The sequence below is a fragment of the Tursiops truncatus genome, chromosome 18 (genome assembly GCF_011762595.2).
Source record: "Tursiops truncatus isolate mTurTru1 chromosome 18, mTurTru1.mat.Y, whole genome shotgun sequence".
Classification (NCBI taxonomy): domain Eukaryota; kingdom Metazoa; phylum Chordata; class Mammalia; order Artiodactyla; family Delphinidae; genus Tursiops; species Tursiops truncatus.
In genome coordinates, this window is record NC_047051.1 from 76,979,420 (window position 1) to 77,003,911 (window position 24,492).

At 53.1% G+C, this 24,492-nt stretch overlaps 1 long non-coding RNA gene across 8 annotated transcripts; it reads left to right on the plus strand.

The window, feature by feature from the left end:
• Nucleotides 1-988: 988 nt before the first annotated feature.
• Nucleotides 989-22,761, plus strand: LOC141277084 (uncharacterized). 8 transcript variants are annotated; one of them, XR_012327794.1, is made up of 7 exons: nucleotides 1,159-1,535; nucleotides 5,331-5,436; nucleotides 6,301-6,408; nucleotides 8,297-8,445; nucleotides 8,671-8,766; nucleotides 20,718-20,798; nucleotides 22,488-22,761. It is a non-coding gene; the product is annotated as an uncharacterized lncRNA (long non-coding RNA). The 8 variants fall into 8 exon arrangements; XR_012327800.1 differs by lacking the exons at nucleotides 20,718-20,798; nucleotides 22,488-22,761 and adding an exon at nucleotides 989-1,118 and having other exon boundaries at nucleotides 1,473-1,535; nucleotides 8,671-9,240; XR_012327796.1 differs by lacking the exon at nucleotides 20,718-20,798.
• Nucleotides 22,762-24,492: the final 1,731 nt, after the last annotated feature.

A 24,492-nucleotide genomic window follows, 5' to 3' on the forward strand; every position in this document is an offset into this window, starting at 1 on the left:
AAGGGTCTGTGACAGGTGGGGACGTGCCGTCACCCCACACCGCTGGGTTCCCCCGGCTGCCCGTTCCTTTCACGACTGTCGGGCCCCCGGTGCCCGCGGGAGCTGCTCCCACACAGGCTTGACCCAAGCGCTCCTGACGCAGCCCCAAGTCGGTCCGTCTCCTCGTGCAGACAGAGACGTCCGCAGGTGACCGTCAAGGGCTTCCCAGCTCTGTTCTCCTAACGCGGGCACAGGGCGGGTGGGAAACTGAGAATGTCAGGGGAGGAGGCGTCAACAGGCACCACACGGCGAGGCGGCTACGCTTGACAGTGCGCTCCGCAAACCGGCCGAGACCGCAGAACGTAAATATTCTTCTGCTTGCGCTCACTGGCTGGCTGGCACAATGGCTCCGCTCTAATTGGGGACAGACACAAAATGAGAAGAATATTTTTAACAAAGTGCTTGCACGAGCAGCTGTACCCGTTCGTAATGACTCGTTAGTGTCGCAGCCAAAGAGGACTGTACTTTTGTTTGCTGCGTTTACGGAGGTCAGCACACTGGGAAGCCATTGTCATCACAGCACGGCCCTCTTTATGCCGGTTTCCTGTGTTGTTCGAAGCCGCGGGCGCGCAGATGAGCCGATCGGGAAGCAGATTGCCCATCATTAAAACTTGGAAAATCAGCGTCGTCACTGCTTTAGTGCTGGAACTTGAGCGCCTGCAGGCGCCACCTGAACGCTCTGTGCGCCCCGAGGGGACGGGGGCCCTGCCCGGCCGTTCCCTGGGGGCGGCTGCCTGCTCTCTGCTCTCCGCAGGGGCTGGAGGAAGGGGCTGACCCTGACCTTGAATGGAGGACCTGGAGCCGGACACCCAGCCCTAAGAAGAGGGGGAGGAGCCCTGGGCGGTGCTGCCGGGGGGCCGGCACTCAGAGTCCCCGCCCACTGCCCGGCCCGCGAGGCTGCTTCAGCTCGGCCAGGCCGGGGTAAGCCGGCGGCCAGGAGCCCGGGGGCCCCACGGAGGACTGGCTTCCGGTGGTCAGCTCCCCCAGGGGACTCGGACCGCCCAGAATCGCTCGCTTACGGAAGAGGAGCCGGCGGGGCCAGTGCCTCTGCTCCCCCCGTCCAGAGAGGCACAGAGCAGGTGGCCGTGACGGTGTCCCTTCCGCACGTCACATCCTCAGCCCGCCGGTCATACGGGAGCCGCGTGGGCTTTTTACGGAAGGACGTGCGGGTCCCTCTTCACCCGCCCGGCGCTCCTTCCCCCCGCGAGGGGCGGCGCCAGTGAGCGCGGCCCGGGAGCGCGGGTGTCACCTCCAGCGCCCGGCGCGCCACCCGTCCTCACCCCTCCCTCCCGGCGGGCCCCGAGTCCCAGGAGCCCCGTGCAGGGCCCCTCCCCCTCGAGCAGGTGGTCGGCCCCGCAAAAGCCAGTCGGCCGACGGACAAGTCGGTGCAAATTCAGGGAACCTTGTTAAACTATTGGGTTTTTTCCCTCCAGTTTCAGGTACTGAACAGCCAGCAGATTTAAGAAATCTGGATGACGATGTGGATACAGGATTTGGTAAGGAGGCTCCTCTTATCACACATCTGGTCCATGCCTGGAGGGGGTGGGTGACCGTCGGTGGGTGTGTCCCAGATAAGCTGGGGCAGCCGCGCAAGGTGGAGCCAGGTGACTTGGTTTGAGGCTAGGATCACGTTCCCACGGCCCGCGCAGGCCTGAGCTGCGGCGGAGTGAGACCCCCTTCAGGATGCTGCTGGTTAGGACGCGCAGCTCTGGGGCCGGACGGTGGTCAGCTGAGCTCTCGGGGAGAATCCGGCTCCACCAGGTCAGGGAGTGGCTGGGAAGAGGACTCACACTTGCCCGGCGGGTCTGACAGTTACTGTAGCGGAGAATTAGAGTCCAACACCAGCACCCGCTCCGTCCGGGCGGCCCACCACCCAGAGCCCCAGACAACCTTTGGGAAAAGGTCAGAAACAATGGAGTCACCGGGATTTCTGATGACTTTCTGGGCTCAGCAAGCTAACCCTGCAGGGGAACTGCAGCCCCTGCCCTGCCCTCACATCCCAGGCGGAAAGTGGAGAGCCTTAGAAGTGGAAAATCCTTGTGTCTGGAAATAAGCCACGGGACCCACATGAGAACAGCAGAGGTGCTGGTTCAGAGCTCGCTGCGCAGCGCCAGCCACCGTCACTGGCGTGTGGCAGAGACTCAGGCAGATGGGGCGGGGAGAGCTCATGGTGGGAAAGGGGGTTCAGGGGTGTCCAGGGGGAGGTGCCTGGGGGACAGCTCAGGGGTGTCCTGGGGGAGGTGCTGGGGGGACAGCTCAGGGGTGTCCTGGGGGAGGTGCTGGGGGGACAGCTCAGGGGTGTCCTGGGGGAGGTGCTGGGGGGACAGCTCAGGGGTGTCCTGGGGGAGGGGCTGGGGGGACAGCTCAGGGGTGTCCTGGGGGAGGTGCTGGGGGGACAGCTCAGGGGTGTCCTGGGGGAGGTGCTGGGGGGACAGCTCAGGGGTGTCCTGGGGGAGGGGCTGGGGGGACAGCTCAGGGGTGTCCTGGGGGAGGTGCTGGGGGGACAGCTCAGGGGTGTCCTGGGGGAGGTGCTGGGGGACAGCTCAGGGGTGTCCGGGGGGAGGTGCTGGGGGGACAGCTCAGGGGTGTCCTGGGGGAGGTGCTGGGGGGACAGCTCAGGGGTGTCCTGGGGGAGGTGCTGGGGGACAGCTCAGGGGTGTCCTGGGGGAGGTGCTGGGGGGACAGCTCAGGGGTGTCCTGGGGGAGGTGCTGGGGGACAGCTCAGGGGTGTCCTGGGGGAGGTGCTGGGGGGACAGCTCAGGGGTGTCCTGGGGGAGGTGCTGGGGGGACAGCTCAGGGGTGTCCTGGGGGAGGTGCTGGGGGACAGCTCAGGGGTGTGCTGGGGGAGGTGCTGGGGGGACAGCTCAGGGGTGTCCTGGGGGAGGTGCTGGGGGACAGCTCAGGGGTGTCCTGGGGGAGGTGCTGGGGGGACAGCTCAGGGGTGTCCTGGGGGAGGTGCTGGGGGGACAGCTCAGGGGTGTCCTGGGGGAGGTGCTGACCAGAAGCGGCTCCGTGTGATGGCTTAGGGGAGCACGTCTGACTCTCTCGCATCCTGAGTTGGAAGCAGGGAGGAGCACGGGAAGCCATCAGTCACTGATGAGGCCCGGCCGGCCCTCAGGGGGGCGCCGATCCCTGCGGGCGGGTGTTTGGCCTCCAGCGTCAGCTTCCTGCGATGTCTGGGTGGCCAGCTGGCTGCCCTGCAGGGCGCTCACGCAGCGGCCAGAGTGTTTTCTGTGTTATGTAGGTCATCGTCCGATTGCACGTTCCGTATCTCATTTCTCAAAAAGGAGAATTTTAAGTAGAAAAGGACAAGGTTTAAAACCACAGAGCTTTCTCACCTTGCGCACCTGGTCGGCTCATGTCTACCTGAGGGTTCTTCCAGCTACGATTATACGCACAACCTACAGAGGTGTGGAAGTTTCCGGCAGCTTTTGGTCTTGGTTTGCCCACCTTTGGGGCGTCCCCAGCCCCCAGCCCTGAGGGCGACTTCGGCCCCTCTCACCCGAGGTTGTCCCTGCCCGCCGGCAGGGAGTGTGTCCTGCTGCAGCTGGGCTGTCACCACCCGCTCCGGGGACCTCTCAGGATGTCTGCGGGTCATGGCGCGGGGGGTCCCCGGAGGCCACCCCAGCGTCCTGCGCGTCACACTGACCGCAGGAGGCCTCGCTTCTCTGCGCTGGTCGGCCGAGCCCTGTCCCCTGCCTGGCCGCCGCGCCAGCCCTGGGTAGGGGCCCTGTGACAGCCGGAGGGCTGTGCACGCCTCGTCCTGCCCTCACACATGGCTGGATGCCTCGCGACAGAGACCAGGGACCAGGGCTGGGCCGTCCCTGACCCTCCAGCACCTGGACCGTGTCTGGTACACATTAGGTGCTCAGTAAATGCTTGTGGTTCCCTTGAGTGTCCACTCTTCCCCGTGACCCCCGGTCTAGCCTGACGCCATGACGTCTTCGGGACTTAGCGGTGGTCCTTCTGCACAGTAGCTCCCAGCAAAGGGGCCGAGGCCGGCTCGAGGTGGGGGAGGTACTGCGGAGCAGCTGCAGCGGCCGCTCGAGCAGAGCCCGGGGGAGGGGGGATGGGGGGGTGGGGAACCCCGCCCCGCGGGATCCTTTCCTGTGTCCCCAGCAGCCCCACCAGGAGGCCGCGCCCCTGAGGTCGCCCTGGCCGGCCCTCCAGCTTGTGCCCCGGGGTCCCGGGGGGCGTCCACAGCTCCAGACATCAGGGCCACCACCAGGTCGTCGGAAAGAAGCAGGGCTGCAGGTCCAGATGCTCCGCACATCCTGTACCCCCCACCCCGGCTGCAGGGGTCTCAGAGCGCCCCTGGGTGCACACAGCCAGGCCCTGGCCAGGCTCAGGCTCTCTGGGGAGGGAGCCACAGAACTGGGAGAGCCTGGCCCCGTGTGTGGGGCAAAGTCTCTGCTTCCTGTGGTGCTTGCGGGCTTCTCCCCTTTCCGTGTGTCTCCACGTGAGCTGGAACCGGGGCACCAGCCGACAGCTTCAACTTGGCTGGGACTGAGGGGCTCCTGGGACTTGGGACTTTCATGCTGAACCAGGAAAATCAGGGCTCGAGTCAATACAAACCCAGAGCGTGGATGGCCGGTCACGTGACCACCGGGCTCACAGCTGGGGCTCAGCGCTGCCGTGTATTCATTTAGCCTCAACCCCATCCCAGTCCATGTTAAGTGCTCCCTACATGCCCTGCTTCATTTGAACCTCGTAAAAGTCCCGATGAGATAAGCACAGACCCCATTTTACAGACGTGAAAACCCAAGGTTCAAGAGAAACATGTGTAAGAGCACAGCCAGTGAGAGCAGAACCAGAGTGTGGTCCGGGGCTGCCCGACACACAGTCCAGGACGCCTATGTTAGAAGCTCCCTGGCAGAGGCCAGAGGATGTACAGGAAGGAAACCCTGCCGCATCAGGTAGAAATCAGGAAAGATGCTCGTGCCTGCCTGCCGGGGGACGGCTAGAGGGAGGAGTCTCAGAGAGGGGACAGACGGCAGCAGGGGCAGGAAGGAGAATTACGACGCCCGGGCCGGGTTTCCAGCATCGTATCTCCGGGGGCATGTTTCTTGTCCAGGGTACCTGGATGATCTCAGGTTTTCAGAACTTATTTAGGGAGGCGGTGGTCTCCCCACCGAGACAAGGTTCTTTAGAAACCAGGTCCATCTCCACGGAGCTCCTGAGTCCCTGGTCCAGTCCAGCATTCGCCGCCTGCCTTAGGTCTGCGTGGAGCAGAAGCATGTAGGTAGGGTCTTGCATTGCTGGTTTAACTGTCCTTGTGTGCTTTTTCCAAGATGAAATTCTGGTCCGAGAGATGTTGGAGCCAAATAAATCATCATTTCTTCAAACACAAAGACTCCCACCAACATCGACAAAGACTCCGACAAAGAAAAAAATCAAGTACACATTTCTTAAAGCCTAATTACATGTGTTCCTAGAGGTCTGTGGTACATATGCACAGTCCCATCATGGTCGCATTCTTTGAGGCCAGCTACTTCTGGGGCAAAAGCAGATGGAGATGTGGATGAAACAGTCGTCCCAAACATCTGCTGTAATCTCCCCTAGACTGGGGAGGTCACACCTAGACAGGCAGAGACAAGTCCCTTTATCCCGGCTGGTCTCTGGGTGCACGTGCAAGAAGGGCCTCGTGCTTGGGATGCAGGTGGGGTTTAGCCACTGCGGGAACCCGGGGCGTACGGAAATAGGAGCTTTCGACCACCCAGCACGTTTGATGCTCACCTAAACCTCTGAGAGCAGGGCAGTGACTACGACCCCATCCGACAGGGGATAAAAGTAAGGTCTGGAAGAGGACTGGCCCGAGGCCCCAGACCTAGTAGTGAACAAAACAATGTGCTTTCCCAAAGTGCAGCTTCCTGTGGTCCAAATGCACACAGATAAGTCAAATAGCACCCTGAGACCCAAGACGGAGCATTTGACCCTCGCTCAGGAGAGAGCAGCGTGGCAGAAACCTACACGCAGCGCGTGAAAACGCATTCAGCGGCAGGGACGTTCAGCATTTTCTTGAAATTTTACATCCAGATGGAAGTTCCAATAGCTCATGGAACATCTGCTGAACAGCTGGTTCAAGGAGGTCAGATGAAGCCTGACTGTTGACATACTAGGTGGCCAGAGCGCGTTTTCAGGAGAAGTTGAAAACTGTGTTAGCATCCCGAGCTCGTGCTTTAAAGTACAGTGTGGATGAAAACGTTCGCGGGAGTGTACATTTATGCTTTCCCTCATTTTTTTCCATGCTTTTCATCAAAGATGCAGGCCTTGATGAGAGCTATCAAGTTGGTGGTCCTGAGGGTTACCGTGAGCTCTCAGATATTTCATCATTATCTCCGGACCCTGAGGACGGAATTCTCAATAACGGTAAATGCAGCCTGGCAGGTCCCAGCCCGAGCTCAGACGAGGTGGGAGGACAGGAGGATGTAGGCAGAGACGCCTCCTTCGTGGGGGAGGAACAGCGTGGTTGGAGGGTTGGAGAGCGATGCCGCTTCCGCCACCGTGACACCTCCCTGGTCAGGCAGATCTCCTCCCTCCTGGGCACGGAGAAGACAAGAGGTGACTCAAAGACACATTCCCGGGCCCATCGAACGTCTCTGCAGGTGGCGCCCGGGAATCTGCATTTCAGCCCATTCCCCAAACAGTCTTTCCAGTGAGCCGGCGGGCGTCTGGTGTTTGGAAGATTGAACAGGAATAGGGCTGCAGTTACAGTTAATATTTCTAACGCCTCTGGGTGCGTCCCACACATTGACCTGTGCAAATTGCCCAATGGCCAGTGTGGTGTTTGCTGAAAGGCAACTTTTTATTTCTATCATCCTTCTCTGCTATTAATTGAGATTCTGGTTTAAGGAAGAGCTTGCCCTTTATAAATATGTGTGTATGTGCATATTTAAATGTTTATTCATATCCATTCGCACTCATAAATATTTATTCGATCGAGTTTAGCACTAATGTCATTACTGTCGTGTCCAAATTGCCCCAGATTTGCTTTGGGGAATCCTTCCCTTTGGTTCTTCTGTCCTTCTAATGCCTCATCCCTTCAGAGCACTTCCTTACGTTCTGGCACCACAAGTACTGCACCTGCCCCAGCCTAAGAATCTGGTTTCTTTTACTGGAGAACTGAACTTAGAAACCAAAGGTGGCTGCCAGGTAAATTCAGTGGAATAGCATTGCTTCCAGTCCCTCTCGGCAGACAGAGCTGGAAAACATATGAAGACACACAAACACACATGCAGATGCAGACTGAGACATGCACACACACACACAGATGCACACGTGCACGCAGACACGCACAGACACCTCTGTGCTGACTTCTCAGCCTCCCTCCCTGCTTCCTTTGTTTCTCTGTATAAACCATGAGTTCACACGGGCACCTCTGGTTCCACTCCAGTATCCATTTCAGGGGCTCTTCTCGAAGCTCCTTCTCGGTACCACTTTGTTAGGAACTGGCTCCCACTTTCCACACAGATTTAACTGCGTAGTCCTGGAGTTCAGAATTGCTATCCCCGCCCCTGAGAAAATCCAGTCACCCCACAAGAGAACAATATTTTTCATCGGTCCTTTCATCTCTAAGTGTCATTGTTTTCCGGTGTCGCCAGGGCCATCCTCCCTGCCCACCGGGCACCCTGCATGTGGCTCATTTCTAATACGTAAGGCTCCTTGTTACTGTTTGCTTTCCCTTGTCGGTTCCCTCATCCTGTTAATTATAAATACTTATTTACATCTGACTCTGAAGCATCACTATGGTTTTGAAAGTCACACTCTAGAAAAAGGAACACAGAAACCCCCCCAGCCCATCATCCCACCTGTATAGGGGGCCAGTCTCCTTACTTCCATCTTCCCGTGTCTCCTTTTGCACAAATGAGGAGACGAGAGATATTCGTGTATCCCTCCTTTGTTGCATGAGGGGTACACACCATAAATCTCCTCTAGTCTTTTTTTCCACTTAACAATGAAAACTGAAAATCAGTCCACATCCGTTAATACAGATCTCCCTCTATTTTTCACAGCTGCAAAATATTCCACAATGTGTGTAAACCATACTTAGCGCCCTGCTATCTGTGTACAGTGTTTTCACTTGGTTCCAACCTTCTGCAGTTACAAACACTGCTGCAATGAACAGCCTAGTGCATAAGTATTTTCCTATTGTTGGAGATGTATCACCAGGGTAAATTCTTTTTTTTTTTTTCTTTTTTCTGTTTTTTGCATTACGTGGGCCTCTCACTGTTGTGGCCTCTCCCGTTGCGGAGCACAGACTCCGGACCCGCAAGCTCAGCGGCCATGGCTCACGGGCCCAGCTGCTCCGCGGCATGTGGGATCCTCCTGGACCGGGGCACGAACCCGTGTCCCCTGCATCAGCAGGCGGACTCTCAACCACTGCGCCACCAGGGAAGCCCCTCCAGGGTAAATTCTTAGAACTGGGATGGCGGGATCAAAAAATGAGTGACTATGTAATCTGAATAGTCAGATAATTCTATATTTACACAATAACTTTCCAAAATGCTTTCCAATAAAATTTGAAAATAACATGAGTGTTTCAACCCAGCCTTTTAAAATAAAGTGTGAGCTGAAATGTTCATAAGTATGTAATCAAATGCTCCCCCATGTTTTCTATGTTCTTCATCCAAGAACCCCAAATTGATGAGAGTTACCAAGTCTGTGGTCCCGAGGTTTACCATGGACCACAGCTCTCCTCTGGCCTTGAAGACAGGTCTTGCAACAATGGTAAATGTAACCTGGTGACTACCCCGGCCGGCATCCGCGTGCAGTGGAGGGACGGGGCGTGGGCATCGAGCATGGCTGGGACAGCAGCCTCACCCTCAGTGTGTGCTCACACTTGTAAATTATCACCAATCTGATGGGGGAGGAGGGTGTTTCTGTCTTGTTTTAATTTGCAATTTTCTCATTATGAGTGAGTCTGAACATCTCATATTTTAAAGGCCATTTCTTTTATCATTTCAAAATCTTTCCTTTTATCCTTTCCCTTCAGTCTTTTTTCAAGGCTTATTTTTAAAATATAGTTGGAAACGTACAATATAAATTCTGTACCTTGCTTCTTTATGTCATATGATAATGATTTTCTTTTTTTCTTCCAGTTTTATTGAGATAGAATTGATACGCAGCACTGTGTACGTTTCAGGTGTACGCATGATGATTTGATTTACATACAGCATGAAATAATGATCACAATAATTTCACTGAACATCATCTCATTTAGATACAAAATTAAAGAAATAGGAAAATATAATTTTCCTTGCGATGAGGACTCAGGACTTATTGTCTTCACAACTTTCATACATAACTTGCAGCAGGGTTAATTACATTTATCATGTCGTACATTACATCCCTAGTACTAATTTAGCTTATGACTGAAAGTTTTTACCATTTGACCACCTTCACCCCAGTCCCCTCCTCCTTAGCCCTGGCAACCACAGGTCTGATCTCTTTATCTAGAGTTTGTTTGTTTGTTTTTGAACTATAATTGACCTGCAACACTACGTTAGTTCCTGTTACACAACACAGTGAATCAGTATTTCTATACCTTTCAAAGTGATCGTCACAATAAGTCTAGTTACGATCTGTCGCCACACAAAGGTATTACATAATCGTTGACTATATTCCCCACACTGTACATTTCATACCTGTTACTCATTTAGTTTGCAACTGGAAGTTTCTACCTCTTAATCTTCCTCAACTATTTCTTTTTTCTTATTATTGAAGTATAGTTGATTTACAATGTTGTGTTAGTTTATGGTGTACAGCAAAGTGATTCATTTAGCTAGCTAGATAACTAAATAAATAAATAGATATACATATATATATATTCGTTTTCAGATTCTTTTCCATTATAGGTTATTACAAGATATTGAATATAGTTCCCTGTGCTATACAGTAGGTCCTTGTTGTTTATCTATTTTATACACAGTGGTGCGTATCTGTTAATCACAAACTCCTTATTTATCCCTCCCCCTCCCTTTCCCCTTTGTTAACCATAAGTTTGTTTTCTATGTCTGGGAGTCTGTTTCTGTTTTGTAAATAAGTTCGTTTGTATCATTTTTTTAGATTCCACATACAAGCGATATCATATGATATTTTTCTCTGACTTACTTCACTCAGTATGATAATTTCTAGGTCCATCCATGTGGCTGCAAATGGCATTATTTCATTCTTTTTTATGACTGAGTAATATTCCATGTATATATGTACCACATCTTCTTTATCCATTCCTCTGTCCAGTGGACATTTAGGTTGCTGCCATGTCTTGGCTATTGTCAATAGTGCTGCAATGAATATAGGGGTGCGTGTGCCTTCTCAAACTGGAGTTTTCTCCAAATATATGCCCAGGTGTGGGATTGCTGGATCATTTGGTAGCTCTATTTTTAGTTTTTCAGAGAACCTCCATACTGTTCTCCACAGTGGCTGCTGTAATATTTATAAACCTTTGGATCTGAATGCCTCCAGGTTGGCAATACTTCTGCAGGTAGTCATCATCCTCAATAACCCCTGCTGGCATTCATGTAAAGTAAGTGCCCAGGAGAAGCAAGGATCTAGGTGTTTAAATCCTGACAGTGAGAGAATGTTCTAATTTCATTCTTTTCCATGTAGCTGTCCAGTTTTCCCAGCACCACTTATTAAAGACACTGTCTTTTCTCCATTGTGTATTCTTGCCTGCTTTGTTGTAGATCAACTGACCATAGGTGTGAGGGTTTATTTCTGGGCTCTGTCCTCTCTTCCATTGATCTATGTGCCTGTTTTCATGCGAATACCACACTGCTTTGATTACTGTAGCTTTGTAGTATAGTCTGAAGTCTGGGAGGATTATGCCTCCGGCTTTGTTCTTTTTCCTCAGGATTGCTTTGGCAATTCTGGGTCTTTTGTGGTTCCATATGAATTTTAGGGTTATTTGTTCTAGTTCTGTGAAAAAATGTCATGGGTAATTTGGTAGGGATTGAGTTAAATCTGTAGATTGCTTTGGGTAGTGTGTCCATTTTAACTATATTAATTCTTCCAATCCAAGAGCATGCGACATCTTTCCATTTCTTTGAATCAGCTTCAGTTTCCTTTATCAATGTTTCATACTGCTCAACATATGTCTTTCACCTCCTTTCCTTTATTTTCAATCATTCAGCATCACTTTAAGTATACAGCATACTACATACACTTGGATCTTGCTTTCTAAGGAGTATTGCCAAAAAGAAAAAAATTTAATGCATGAGTTAAGCCTACATACACTGTAAAATCCTAAGAGTTTCGCACTGATAGAATTTTGTTTTAAAACAAACTGATAACTATGGGGTAAATCCAAACAAGGATCCCTGGGTGAAACAACAATCATGAAGCAATTCCTGCCTCATCATCGTCATGCAGCCGTGAGTGCTGGTGACCCCTCTTGCAGGTGCTGGTCGCCCCCCAGCCTCAAACAGACGTTCCTCCTCCCCAGCCAAACCATCCAGGCAAGTTTCACTGCCTCTGCCTGATGAGGAGCTGGTGGGAAATACTCCCCCATCTCCACCGCCACCACGTTGACACTTGTTCAGTCTTTTTCGCTGCACGAATGTAATGTTTCCTATTTCCTGATCAGGCATTGATTCCCCCTCCTTTGGCTCTGCAGGCATCCATTTTTGATTTTTCAGGGCATCTAGGATGATGGGATACCAGGGCCAGGAGGGGTCGGGATGACCCACCAGGACCTGCTAGTTTCCAGGAAAGAATGGATCGGCAGAAGGGCTACACAGCCAGTCAGTGGCTGGTGACATTCTGTTAGAGGTTCAGCCCATTTAATTAAAGGGAAACGGCGCCGTGAAGCCCAAACCTGCAGGGTAGGTGTCTGCAGACTCTGAATGAACGAACGGGCAGATGAATGACTGAAGTGTCCCAGCTGGAAGGGAACACTGAGCCCTGGAGCTCATCTGAGCAGAGGACCGGCTTCTACAGGCATGTGTTTTATTAACACGGAGAAAAGGCGAAGTCCCATCGTGATCTAGTAACTTCACAAGCAGCTCAGATGCAACCTGACAAAGAGTTTCTGCTGTGGCCGAAGGGGCGGGTTCTGGGGTCCGCAGGCAAATCCACCGAGGGCCTCGCCGAGGTGCTCACTGACCTGTCGGGATCAGGCCAGGAAACTGCCAGAGAGAGATCCTGTGGTTACAGAGGAACTGGACTGGAAAAACAGTGGCGAACAAGTTAAAGGAACACTCCTCCGTGTTCACTGAAGGCAAAGGGCAAAGAAAAAGTCTGGCAGAAACAGAGGGAAGATCAGACAACAGCACGGCTGTAGCTGGAGAGGAACCCGTCTCCGTGCTGGGGGTTAGGACACAGCTGGTCCCTTCAGCCCCGCCTGGAGGGCTGACACCTTTCCACGGGAAGCGGGGCTCCACCAGGCCAGTGGTTTCCAAGCCACTGAGTGGGTCCTGAAATCAATTCATTGGGTTGGCACCAACATCTAGAAGAGAAAAACAGAATAAAAACAATGCACGTGTTGATGAAACTTTTGTTTCGAGAGACAGGAGGTGGTCACTCGTCACGGGACAAAGTGCCTTCCTAGCTGTGTGGGAAGATTCAGACTGTGAAAGCCGCAGCTTCCGGGATACGCTCACCCTTCTGTGAGTCTGAGATCTGGGCCGTGTGTGCATCACGGGTCTCCTCACTGCCCTGGCTGGAGCCAGGACCCACCTCCTGCCGGGGGACCCGCGGGCGCATTCCGTCTACACTCGGGCCCCCCTTCCCTGGCAGATGTCGGCGCTTGAGAGAACTGCTTGCTTTCAGCTTCTCATCCTGAGCGAGGACGAGGCCCATCGCCGGCACCTGCGGCCAGTCCATCCACCTGTGTCCGGAACAAAATACCGCAGACCCGGCGCCGAAACACTAGGAACCACCCGCCTGTCGGCTATGCAGGCAGAGTCCAGACCAAGGGGGGCTGGGCCCTTAATCTGCTCCGTGCCCCCTGACCCCGGTTCTGGTGGTTTGCACGGTTCTCGGCTTGTAGAGACATAACCGCATCTCTGCCCCTGCCGTCCCCTGGCCTCCGTCCCCGTGCACGTCTGTGTCTGCGGCTACATTTCCCCTTTTCATAAGGACACCAGTCATGTTGTTGGATCAGGGCTACCTTGCTCCAGTGCGGCCTCACCTTAACTAGTCCCGTCTGCAGCGACCCCATTCTAACTAGGTCACCGTCAGAGGCACTGGGGTCAGGACCCCAACACGTGAACTTCAGGGCGACCCCTGACCCCACCTGCCGGCAAAGACCTTCCATCCAGCGCCCAGGAAATTGTCAAGCCAAGAGGAGTTTCCCCGCTGAAGGTTGATGGCCTTTTCTACAAAGTAAAAATAAATACTTCGCCATTGTATTCTGGTTAAGAAGCGGACTGAGGCTTTGGGAGCCCTGTCTTCTTTCCTGTGTTATTTCCTCCCGTGATGCCTGGGTCCCAGGCACGTGGGGATGGCGCCCATGTCTCCAAGGAGACTGCAAGGGGGGCTCCCAGGGCTGCTCAGGACAGGCCCGCCGGGACGACTGGAAGGCGGTTTGGGGTGATCAAGCCCATTCAAATATCAAGTCCAGCCCCGAGCACCCTCCAAAGAGGCTGTGGCCCAGGTGCGAAGCCACGACTCAGGTTCTCCGACGTGTGAGCCTCGACTGACGTGTGCTCAGGTTGCCCGTGGGCCACACCAAGAGCGTTTGCTTTTCTCATCTGTGGGCTCAGAGTTTGTCTCTGCCTTGAGCCTGGCTGTCCTGGGCAGGAACGTGGACAGAAATTCACCCAGCGCGAGATTGCCAGGAATGGAAGTAATAGGACGACGACGTCAGCCCTTCAGCGCCTCCTACTGACAGACGCAGCCCCACCAATCCGTGGGTCCAGGGACCGCCCTCGGGCCACGTGTGGACGGGGCTGGCGTGGCCTCGTGCATCCCCTATGCTGTCTTCCCGCAAGCTCACGGGTGGGCGCGTGTGCCTTCTGCGGAACAGGAAGTTGTTTAAGAAGCAGGCTGGCGGCAGCCCTGACCGCTCGGGTACGAGGCCTCCGGGGCTGTCCTCTGTTCTAGAACAGTGCAGCAGAGAAAGCAGCTCCCAGAGGTGCCGGCTCCGTGGGAACTCAGAAATGCAGACTGAGAGCGGGAAGCGTCGCCACGGAGAACAACGCGGCGGGTCTGCTTTCCAGGTGCGTGTTCACTGTAGAGCCCCCGTCCATCTAGAAGCCGGCGGCCAGCGCCCCCTGCCTGCCCCTCGTGACACTGCGGGGACCCCGAGCCCCGGTGCCCCACCGAGATCGGCTCCCCCGGAACAGGCAGGATCCATCCCCCAGGTTGTGTGGGCAGATTTATCTAGAACCTTCTCCTGCTGCCAAAGATAAACTCACCTCCACGGAAGAGCTGCTCTCGTTTCTGCTCATGGGAGGCCGCCTGGGTGCTCAGCACTGATTTACGCACAAGAGCGACTCCTGTTCTTGCATCGTCTAAGACCCCAGAGTTTGCAGTGATTCGTCTGAACTAGGTTAGAGATCAACCCCATATTTTCTGTAGACAAATGATCACCTAGAAGACAGTCGTCATACGTGTCTCTGTTTGGGGGACTTGGGGCCTCAAAATTGGAAGGAATGAGTCGATTATAACGCCTCCTGAGGACCACGTGTTAGGTTGAGCCGTTGGAAATTCCTGTTTGTGCAGATCAAACGTGGTCCAATACCTGCAGCGTCACCGGTCCCACCCAGTCCCTGGCGCCTTCCAGGCCCCCGCTCCAGGGAGGGCTCCCGCCCCTCGGGGTCCCCGCAGGGAGGCGCACCCTCCTCTCTCCATCCTCGGTCCCCCAGGCACCCACGCTCTGCTGAGCAGATGCCGGGCCTCCTGACCCTGTCACCACAGGCAGAGCCTTCCCTTTGCTCGACGGCCTCCTCTCCAGACAGACACACAACCCCTAGCACACAGGCTGCCTCACACCCTCTGGGGGTGTGTTCATTTCTTCCACGAGCAGAGCAACCCCACGCTTCCCAGACTCACTGTTCAGGGCTACACTGAACCCACCACTGACCCCCCAGAGACACAAACGTACAGGCTTCGTAACATCGTCCTCATGAGCCAGACCTCGGAGTCACGAGGCAAAGAGGTTCCCAAGGAGGGCTCCCAGGGGTGACTCGCTGACGTGGAGTCCAGGCTCCGCGGCAGGGGAGCTGCTCTCACTTCCCTTCCTGGGCTGGAAGAGGCTCCTCACCACTAAGGGGCGTGGTGCCACTGACCATGTAATATACCACCTTTCCCTGACGTTGATCACGTTAGCCTAGTCTTAGATTCTTATTGGTATCTGTCATAGTCCAGAGGAATCCAACCTACCCTCCTTCGTCTTTCTCTGCTGAACAGGAGCGGAAATGGAAACGTTTCTGTGGGACATGGGGGCGTGGGAAACAGTGCAGGGTAGAGGCCAAGAACTGATCAGATCCTGGCTCTGCCTCTTATTAGCTGTGCAACCTTGGTTAAGTGACTTCACCTCTCTGAACCTGTTTCATCGTCTGTAAGCTACGGAGTTACTGTGCGGATTAAACGAATTGACAGAGGTAAACGACTTGGGGCAGACAGAGTCTGGTTCATACGAAATGTCAGGCGTTATTACAAGACTTTTTGGGTTTTATTAAGGTATAATTTACACACAGTGAAATCCATCCTTTTTACCGTCCAGTCCTGCAAGTTTTGACGAATACATAGGGTCATGTCGCCATTGCAACGAACAAGACAGAACAGGTCCATCACCCCAAATTCCACGCCTCCATTGTAGTCAATTCCTTCCACCACCCCCAGCCCTAAAAAGGACGGACCTGTTTCCTGTGCCTCTAGCGCTGCCCTTTCCGGAATGCCGTCCACGCGGTGTCGTTCGCTGTGTGGACCGTGAGTCTGGTTTCCTCCGTCGGCCAATTGCCGTGTCGTGTGTGTATCCGCCCCCTTCTCAGTGAGTGATGCTCCGCTGGAACCAGTCTGTTCATTCCTCACCAGCAGAATGACACCCAACCTGTTTCCGGGTTTGGGAACTACAAATAAAGCCACGGTAACCATCTGCGTAGTAGTTTTGGGGTGGATACAGATTTTCGTTTCACTTAGGTAAATATCTAGAGATACGGTAACTATGTTTTACTTTATAAGAAACTGTCAAGACAGATTTTTGCATTGCCTAGAAGGATTCGAGTTGCCCTGGGTCCTCCTCAACATTTGATATTTTCTATTGTTTAACCAATCTAATGGCCTGCAGTCGTATGTTATTGTACTGTTAATTTGCATTTCCCTAGTAACTAGTAATGTTGAGCGTCCCGTCCTATTCATTTGCCACCTGTATATCTTCTTTGGTCAGATGTCTGTTCAGACATTTTGCCCATGATTTATTAGTTTGTTTTCTTATTATTGCATTTTGAGAGGTATTTGTACATTTTGGATACAAGTCCTTCACCAGATATGTGATTGGACAATATGTTCTACCGGTCTGTGGTTTGCTTTTTCATTTGCATAACGTGGTTCTTCAAAGATCGGGAATTCTTAATATCGATCAAGTCCAATTTATCCATTTTCATTTTATGGATCATGCTTTCGGTGTCGAATATCAGAAATCTTTGCCTAGTTCCAAGTCACAGATATTTTCTATGTTCTTTTCTAGAAATTTTACAGTTGTAGATTTTGCATTTAGGACTATGATTTACGTCGCGTTGATTTGTGTCCGTGATGAAAGGTAGATATTTTGTTTTGGTCTGATTTCTTGCCTGTCCTGATGCTCCATTGTTTCAACACCATTTGTTAAACAAACTCAGCTTTCTCTGTTGCGTTGCTTTTGCTGACACTTTGCTCTTTGAATTGCCAGATGGTGACAATCAGTTGACCACATACGTGTGGGGCTACTTCTGGATTCTTCCTTTTGTTCCACTGACGTAAGATCTATTGTTTTCCAGATTTCACATTGTGTTGGTCACTGTATGTTTACAACAAGATTTGAAATCAGGTAGCATGAATCCTCCCACTGTGGTCTTGATTTTCTAAATCGATTTAGCTATTCTGGTTCCTTTGTCTTCCCATATAAATTGAAGAAACAGCTTGTGAATTTCAACAAAAGAAAACTGGGCGGGATTTTGATTGGGGTTGCTACAGATCTGTAGATCACTTTGCAAGACGCTGACATCTTGACATATCCAGTCTTCTGCCCTTGCAATGATTTCGTCTCTTTAGGTCTCCTGTGACTCCCCTCATCAGCAACAAAACCCTGCATGATTAGATTATACATAAATACTTCCCATTTCTTGGTGCTACTACAAATGGTACTTATTTTAATTTCCAACTGTCTGTTTCTAGCATATCGAAATGTGATTGTTTCACACACTGACTCTGTAACCCACCACCCTGATCAACCTGCCTTCAGTTCCAGCAGTCTTCCTGTGGATTCTTCAGGATTTTCTACAAAATTATATTATCTGTGAACAGTTTTGTTTTTCCTTTCCAATATGTACACCTTCTATTTCTTTTTCTTGCCTTATTTCACCAGCTCTGACACAATGCTGAATGTCAAATAGGAGTGGTTAGAACAGACATCCTTTCATAGCTTAGGGTGAAAACATTAAGGGTGCTTCTACTAAAAGCTGATGTTAGTTGTGGGCATTTTTAATAGAATCCTTTTATTAGGTTGAAGGAGTTACCTTCTTTCTACTCCTAGTTCGCTGAGCCTTTTGATCAGGAATAGATGTTGAAATTTGACAAAGTTTTTTTCTGTTATCTATGGCAGGCATAGTGAACTTTTTGGTAAAAAGTCAGATAGTAAATATTTTAGTCTTTGAGGGCAACATGGTCCCTGTTGTAACTACTTAACTCTGCCGTTGTAGCACAGGAGCAGCCAGGGACAATACATAAAAGAATGGGTGTGGCTGTGCGTCAATAAAACTTTATTTACTAAAACAGGCGTTGATCCTATATCTTATGGCCCATAAGCCATCGTTTGCCAACCCTGATCTTTTGAAATCATCAGCTGGGTTTTTTTAATCCTGTTCATATGATGAGCCACATGTGATTGATTTTGAGTGCTGAACCAGTCCTGTATTCCCAGGATAAACCCATTTGGTCATGACATAGTTTCTTTTCTATATTTTTGAGATTCAATTTGCTAAAATTTACTTAACAATTCTTGCATCTATGTTCATGAGTGATATTGGCCTCTGGATTTTTCTCCTTCTGATGTTTTTGTCTAGCTTTGGTTTCAAGGTAATAATGGGCTCCTAGAATGAGTTGAGAAGTGTTCCCTCTTCTTGATATGTCTCTAGGAAATGGAAATTATTTCTACCTAAAATGTCTGGTGTACACACACACACACCCCCCTCTGGAATTCTCTTCGGACCCCATCTTTGAACCCCAGCTGCTCTGGCCTCTCCGCTGTGTCCCCCATCACTGTCTGGCCTGGAAAGTCTCCAGGCAGTAAACTGGAGGAACCACAGGAAACCCTTCATTAGTTTCCCCTCTCAGGGATTTCTATCCTTTGCTGCCTGTCTGGTGTATGCGAAATCATTATTTCATATTTATTTTTCTAGTTTTTAAATTACCTTGGGAGGATAAATCTGTTCCTTGTTATTCCATCTTTTCCAGGCATGAAAATTCAAATACTAGGTTATACTGACGTGGTTCCATTGGGAATCCTGTAGCTATGAAAATCTCTGCATTTTAGCCCAGAGAGAAGATTCAGGTGGCCTGGGAGAGCAGAGGGCAGAGAGCCCAGCCCCCTGGGTTCTTTCCCAGCTAGGTCACCTGCGGCCCCAGTGACCTGAAGCAAAATCTGCTTCTCTGGGGTCTCACCTGTAAAAGGAAAGTAAACATCATTCCCGAGCTTCGTCAGGTGCATTGGTGGTCAAATGGAACCCCACCTGCATAGGGACCATGTGAATGTTGTCATGATATGTGCTCCCTTGGGACTCCTAACTCCACAAATAAGCAAATTTAAGATGTAAATTTTTATATTTATTGATGAATTGTATGTTTTTCCATAAATTCCCAGCCTGAATTATCTGTCAAAATTTCCTATACGATTTCCTCTTAAAAATACAGGTGTGGTTTTAAATATTCAATGAGAGGATGATGTTGGTAATAATCTCTATGATGTGGAAAATCCCTGGAAGGACAACACACAGGGACAGGGAGGGCATGACAGCTGTGGCTCCAAGAGGAAACTAGAGTCAATGATTGGAACGGCCTGACTTATCACAGACAGACCTTTTCAATTTAAAAATTGTACCATTAAAAATACAAATGTGGTACTTAAATACAATTTAGCTTAGTTTTTTTTTTTTTTTTTTTTTTTTTTTTTGCAGTACGCGGGCCTCTCGCTGTTGTGGCCTCTCCCGTTGCGGAGCACAGGCTCCGGACCCGCAGGCTCGGCGGCCATGACTCACGGGCCCAGCCGCTCCGCGGCCTGTGGGATCTTCCCGGACCGGGGCACGAACCCGTGTCCCCCGCATCGGCAGGCGGACTCTCAACCACTGCGCCACCAGGGAAGCCCTTAGCTTAGTATTTTTAAAGCCTGAAGCATCTTGAAGGATACTGGAACTGCAGACATCTTCCCTTCCTTGTTGCCAGCGCAGCCAGCTCTGCCTCTGTGATTTCCGGGGTGTCTGAAAAGTCTTCTTGGTCCCCGACACTGTCCCTGACATCCTGACTGTGCCTAAACGCCCGGTTTAGACTTGGGGCTCTGTTGAGATCAAAGTGTCCCACGGGATAGATATAATTTTATGCCATAATCATTACTTTCCTATTAACATTAGCTTTAACAAAAGATTCATTCACTCACGCAGTAACTATCTACTGAGCATCTGCTCAGAACAAGGGGTTCTTTTCCAACAACCCACAGGGTAGCCAACGACTAGTTATTTCTCATGGGTCCAACAAATATAAACGTCTAAACCTGCAGGTTTTTCTTAAGTGTTCCAGGCTGTACTTATATGGGGTTTTGGGAAAACCGAACGGAGGCAGGTCTTCTTGGTGAGCTTTGTGAGTAGGGCAGGTGGGAAGGGCAGCTTCCTGCAGGGGGGCTCGTCCCCCGGCAACAGGGACCCTCGTGGGCAAAAGCTGCCTGCAGTGGCCCCCACCCCTCACGCTGCTCCCCTTTTTTGGCAGCGGGACCAGCGAGTCCCATGCAATTTTGCGTGCAAAGGGGTGGACAGGAGGGAGGGTGGAGAATCGCCCTTTGGAGGGGTGAAGCATCTTATAAAATGTGCGTCCAGGACCAAGGACAGCAGCCAAGCGGTCAGGAGCCTCGTCCATAGAAGGAAGCAGTGCCAGCAGGCACAGTAGACGACACAGATGGCGCTAGCGTGTGCTCAGAGCGAGGAGAGGCGCCCGCGAAGCAAGAAGACGTGGCCTCCACCCCGTGCCCGAGTGCCCAGCACGCACAGTAGACGCCACAGATGGCGCTATCGTGTGCTCAGAGCGAGGAGAGGCGCACGGGAAGCAAGAAGACGTGGCCTCCACCCCGTGCCCGAGTGCCCAGCACGCACTCTCGGCTCTGGGCTCCTGCGAGGAGGGATGTTTCGACAGTCTCACCCGAGGCCATGTCACGTCACGTGCTCTGCGAAATACTGCGTTCTCAGAGCTCGTGGTTGTCTAAAGCTGAAAAGACGTTTAGAATCCTGCCTGAACTCTTCACCAAACCTTGATTGTTATACTTATCGCTCCTCCAGGAAAGAAGAACTCAGACAATGATCAACATGTGAAACAATCGGTTCTGGACACAATCCTTCAAAACACTGGAAAATCTGCAGGTAAATGGGAACAACCGTTTGGCTCTAATAGGGATTCTCTTCCCTGGTGAGAAGGGACGTGAGGCGTCCACTCGAGGGCCCCGCATGCCCTGAGAGCAGCTCTGGAGGAGCAGGCGGCGCCATCCCGGGGGCACCAGCGTGGGCGCGCAGGGGTCTCCTGGCCCACCACGTGCGCGTTGCAGGAGTCCTGGGCCACCTGCGGGCGTCGCCTCCCTTCCCGCTGAGCCGAGCGAGGCCGTGCCTCTTTCCCAGGAAGAACAAGCAGCGAAGTGCACACGCATGTACAACATGCACGTAGACACACACACAGACGTGCACGCACACCCGATGCCACTGTGTCCTCGCGTTTGCCGTGCTGGGGAAATGCAAACTGGGTCTCTCTGGTGTGGGAGGTGAAGCCGTGCTCCAAGTGGGGTTTCCGACCTATAGTGCTTTCTTGGCGAGGCGACCAGAGCACAGCTTTCGGCAGGTTTTTTTTATGCAAACCCATTCGGACTGTGGGCAGGTTGTACCTCTGCCTGACTTGTGGAAAGAGTTCCTTAGGACAAAGTGGGGTGGTCCCATTTCTCCAGAAAGGCGGGTCTGGAGAAGGTCGTGAATCCTGCCTTAGAAACAACCATGGAGAAAGAACTTCTGTTCCGAGGTGCAGACCTGGCAATGGGTTGGTGCTGGTTCTAAAACCCCACTGCTTTTTATAAATTTATTTTTATTTATTTATTCTTGGCTGCGTTGGGTCTTCGTTGCTGCGCGCGGGCTTTCTCTAGTTGCGGCGAGCAGGGGCTACTCTTCGTTGCGGTGCACGGGCTTCTCATTGCGGTGGCTTCTCTTGTTGCGGAGCACGGGCTCTAGGCGCACGGGCTCAGTAGTTGTGGCACTTGGGCTCAGTAGTTGTGGCTCGCGGGCTCTAGAGCTCAGGCTCAGTAGTTGTGGTGCACGGGCTTAGTTGCTCCGCGGCATGTGGGATCCTCCCGGACCAGGGCTCAAACCCGTGTCCCCCGCACTGGCAGGTGGATTCCTAACCACTGCACCACCAGGGAAGCCTTGATACTTGGTTTTAACGACTATCACGTCTGGAAAAGATTCCTCACCAGGACACGTAGATCAGAATGAGAAGTGCATCACTGGCTGGACTTCTTCGTCGCGTTGGGGGTTAGTCCAACCTGTCGACCGGTTCTGCAGGGGATTTGGTTAAAGTCTGGGCAGTAAATCTCTGTGCTCCGTGACCCTCAGTTGCTGCTCCAGACCACTTAGAATGTGTTGCATTTTGACAACTCTAATAAATGGGCCCCACCAACCGAAACCCTCCGCTTGGAATATCTTAAAACAAGTTTAAAAGTGGATTCCCGGGGCTTCCCTGGTGGCGCAGTGGTTGAGAGTCCACCTGCCGATGCCGGGGACACGGGTTCGTGCCTCGGTCCGGGAAGATCCCACATGCCGCGGAGCGGCTGGGCCCGTGAGCCATGGCCGCTGAGCCTGCGCGTCCGGAGCCTGTGCTCTGCAACGGGAGAGGCCATAACAGTGAGAGGCCCGCGTACCGCAAAAAAAAAAAAAAAGTGGATTCCCAAGTTTTTTAAGTGTTTAAGCCCAACTTACAAAAAAATAAGGGATACATATCGTTCTTCACAATAAAATCCCGTAACGATTACGTAACATTTCTGGATGTTCATTTTCAAAATGTTTTCTCTGCAGAACGGTCACACCGACAGGCGCCCAGCTCAGCACGGGCGGCCGGGAGCCTGGCCAGAGCCGCGACAAAGACGCCCTCTTCCTCCCACACCTTCAGCCTGAACACCCGCGATCCAACAGCCCTCCCGGGACCCCCTCCCCCTCCAGCTGGAGACCCTTAGCCTCTGCGTCTTCCACCAGCAACGCGAGGACGCCGCCTCGTTATATAATGTTATATAATGCACATTTCTTTTGAAAAGTAGCTGCTTCCTCACTTGTCACTCGGGAGGTTCCCCTCGCGGCCGGCTGCGCGTCTGAACGCTGTTGGAAATGTTTGCTCAGTGGCCACTTCTCCTCAAGGGAAGACCTGAAAATTGGACATTCATTCTTCAGTAAAATCGAACATCTGACTGTGCGAAGGCTCAGCCCTGAGGTTACAGGGCATCACAGAGGACTTTCAGGGCCTCTTCCCATCTCCTGGCAAAATACTGTGAAGATTCCACTACTTAAAGGATAAACTGACGCTTCTGCTTCCGCTTGGGCTGCGAAGGTCAAGCGGAAACGGGGGCAGCCCAGCTCCTTCCCAGGCAGGGCCGTCGCAGGGGCCCATGTGCTGTGATGTCCCGGGAAGGGGGGCAGCGAGGAGGGGGCACATGCGAGACGATGCGAGGCCTGTGGTCCCGGAGGAGCCGTGCCCCGCAGACCCCCGCGGGGCAGCTGAGACGCAGGAAGAGCGGCCTGGAGACCCCAAGAGAAACGCTGGGCCCCTCACTCCCCTGGGGGCCGGCGTGTGGGGTCCTCTGTGCCCCTGCTGGGGACACGCAGGAAGCAGGCCCCCTCGCCCGCCGACCGCAGGGCGGAGGCTTGTCCGCGGGGACCCCTTCCCCCACGTACGGCTGGTGTCCCCGGCACACGGGCGGCATCGTGCCGCGCCCTCCGGCCGTGCTCTCAGGGTTCGGAAAGCTTTGCATTCCCATGTTTCTAAGCGTCCCTCCTCCTCCTCCGCAGCCCCAGGCTCTGACCCCTCCGGCCCCGTCAGGGGCTCCCCGCTTCCGCCTGTGGTGCCGGGGTCACTGGGGCCCCCAGGGCTGGAGCCTTGGGTGGACCACGTCAGGCTTCAGGATGCCCTCAAAGGGCCTGGCGCTCCCTTGAGGGGCCCAGGGGTCAGGCGCAGCTGCTCTGGGCGCCCAGCCTGGTGGGGTGACCCCAGCCAGCCCAGGCCTGCAGCCCGCAAAACAGAGCGGCCTTCCCCCAGCCCCACCCTTCACGTCAGGGCATCTAAGGGAAGGACCGCAGCTCTCCGCCAGGTAGGGTGGGCAGCACAGGCTGCAGGACAGGGCGGCCCGTCAGGTGTGGGCGGAGGCTGAGACAGGCCACCCCTGGTCCAAGCATCCCCGCGGGCAGCGGACCCGCAGGCCCTGCAACGACACGAGCCCAGCTTTGCGAGAGAGGGATGAGCTGAGGGCTGCTCTGATGGCAGAGGCTGGTGTGCACGTCCGGTGGGGACAGATGCAGGCTGTCGGGCTCTCTGGCGTCCCCCGGGGGGGACAGGGTTAGATTTCCGGTGGAAACCGGAGAACGTGTGAGAAAGCCAGTCGAAAGTGCTTGTCGGCAGCAGGAATCTGGGCTCCACACAAGCTGCTATGCCATTTTCCTCGGCTGCATTTTTATTAAAACCTTAAACCGGAACAAAGGCAGAGAGATGCAAACTTATTTCTCTTCTTGCAGAGACACCTGGCAACACGTCCACAGAACAATATGCATGATCACTCAGTCAAACTTCCACACCATTTGACTCAATTTTCTGGAAAGCAGAGGCATATGTTCAGCGCAGAGCCGTGTGTGATTCACGCCCCCCTGCGCCCCAAGCCCCCGCGGAGCTGGGCGAGGCCGGCGGGGAGGCTGCGGCGGCAGGGCCCCGGCCCCGAGCGCCTTCTCCAGGCAGGCGGCGGGATCTGGCCCAGTGTTCCCGGGGGCCCAGGTCCCAGTGCACAGTTTTAGCACCTGGCGGCCCGCTCTGGCCGGGCCT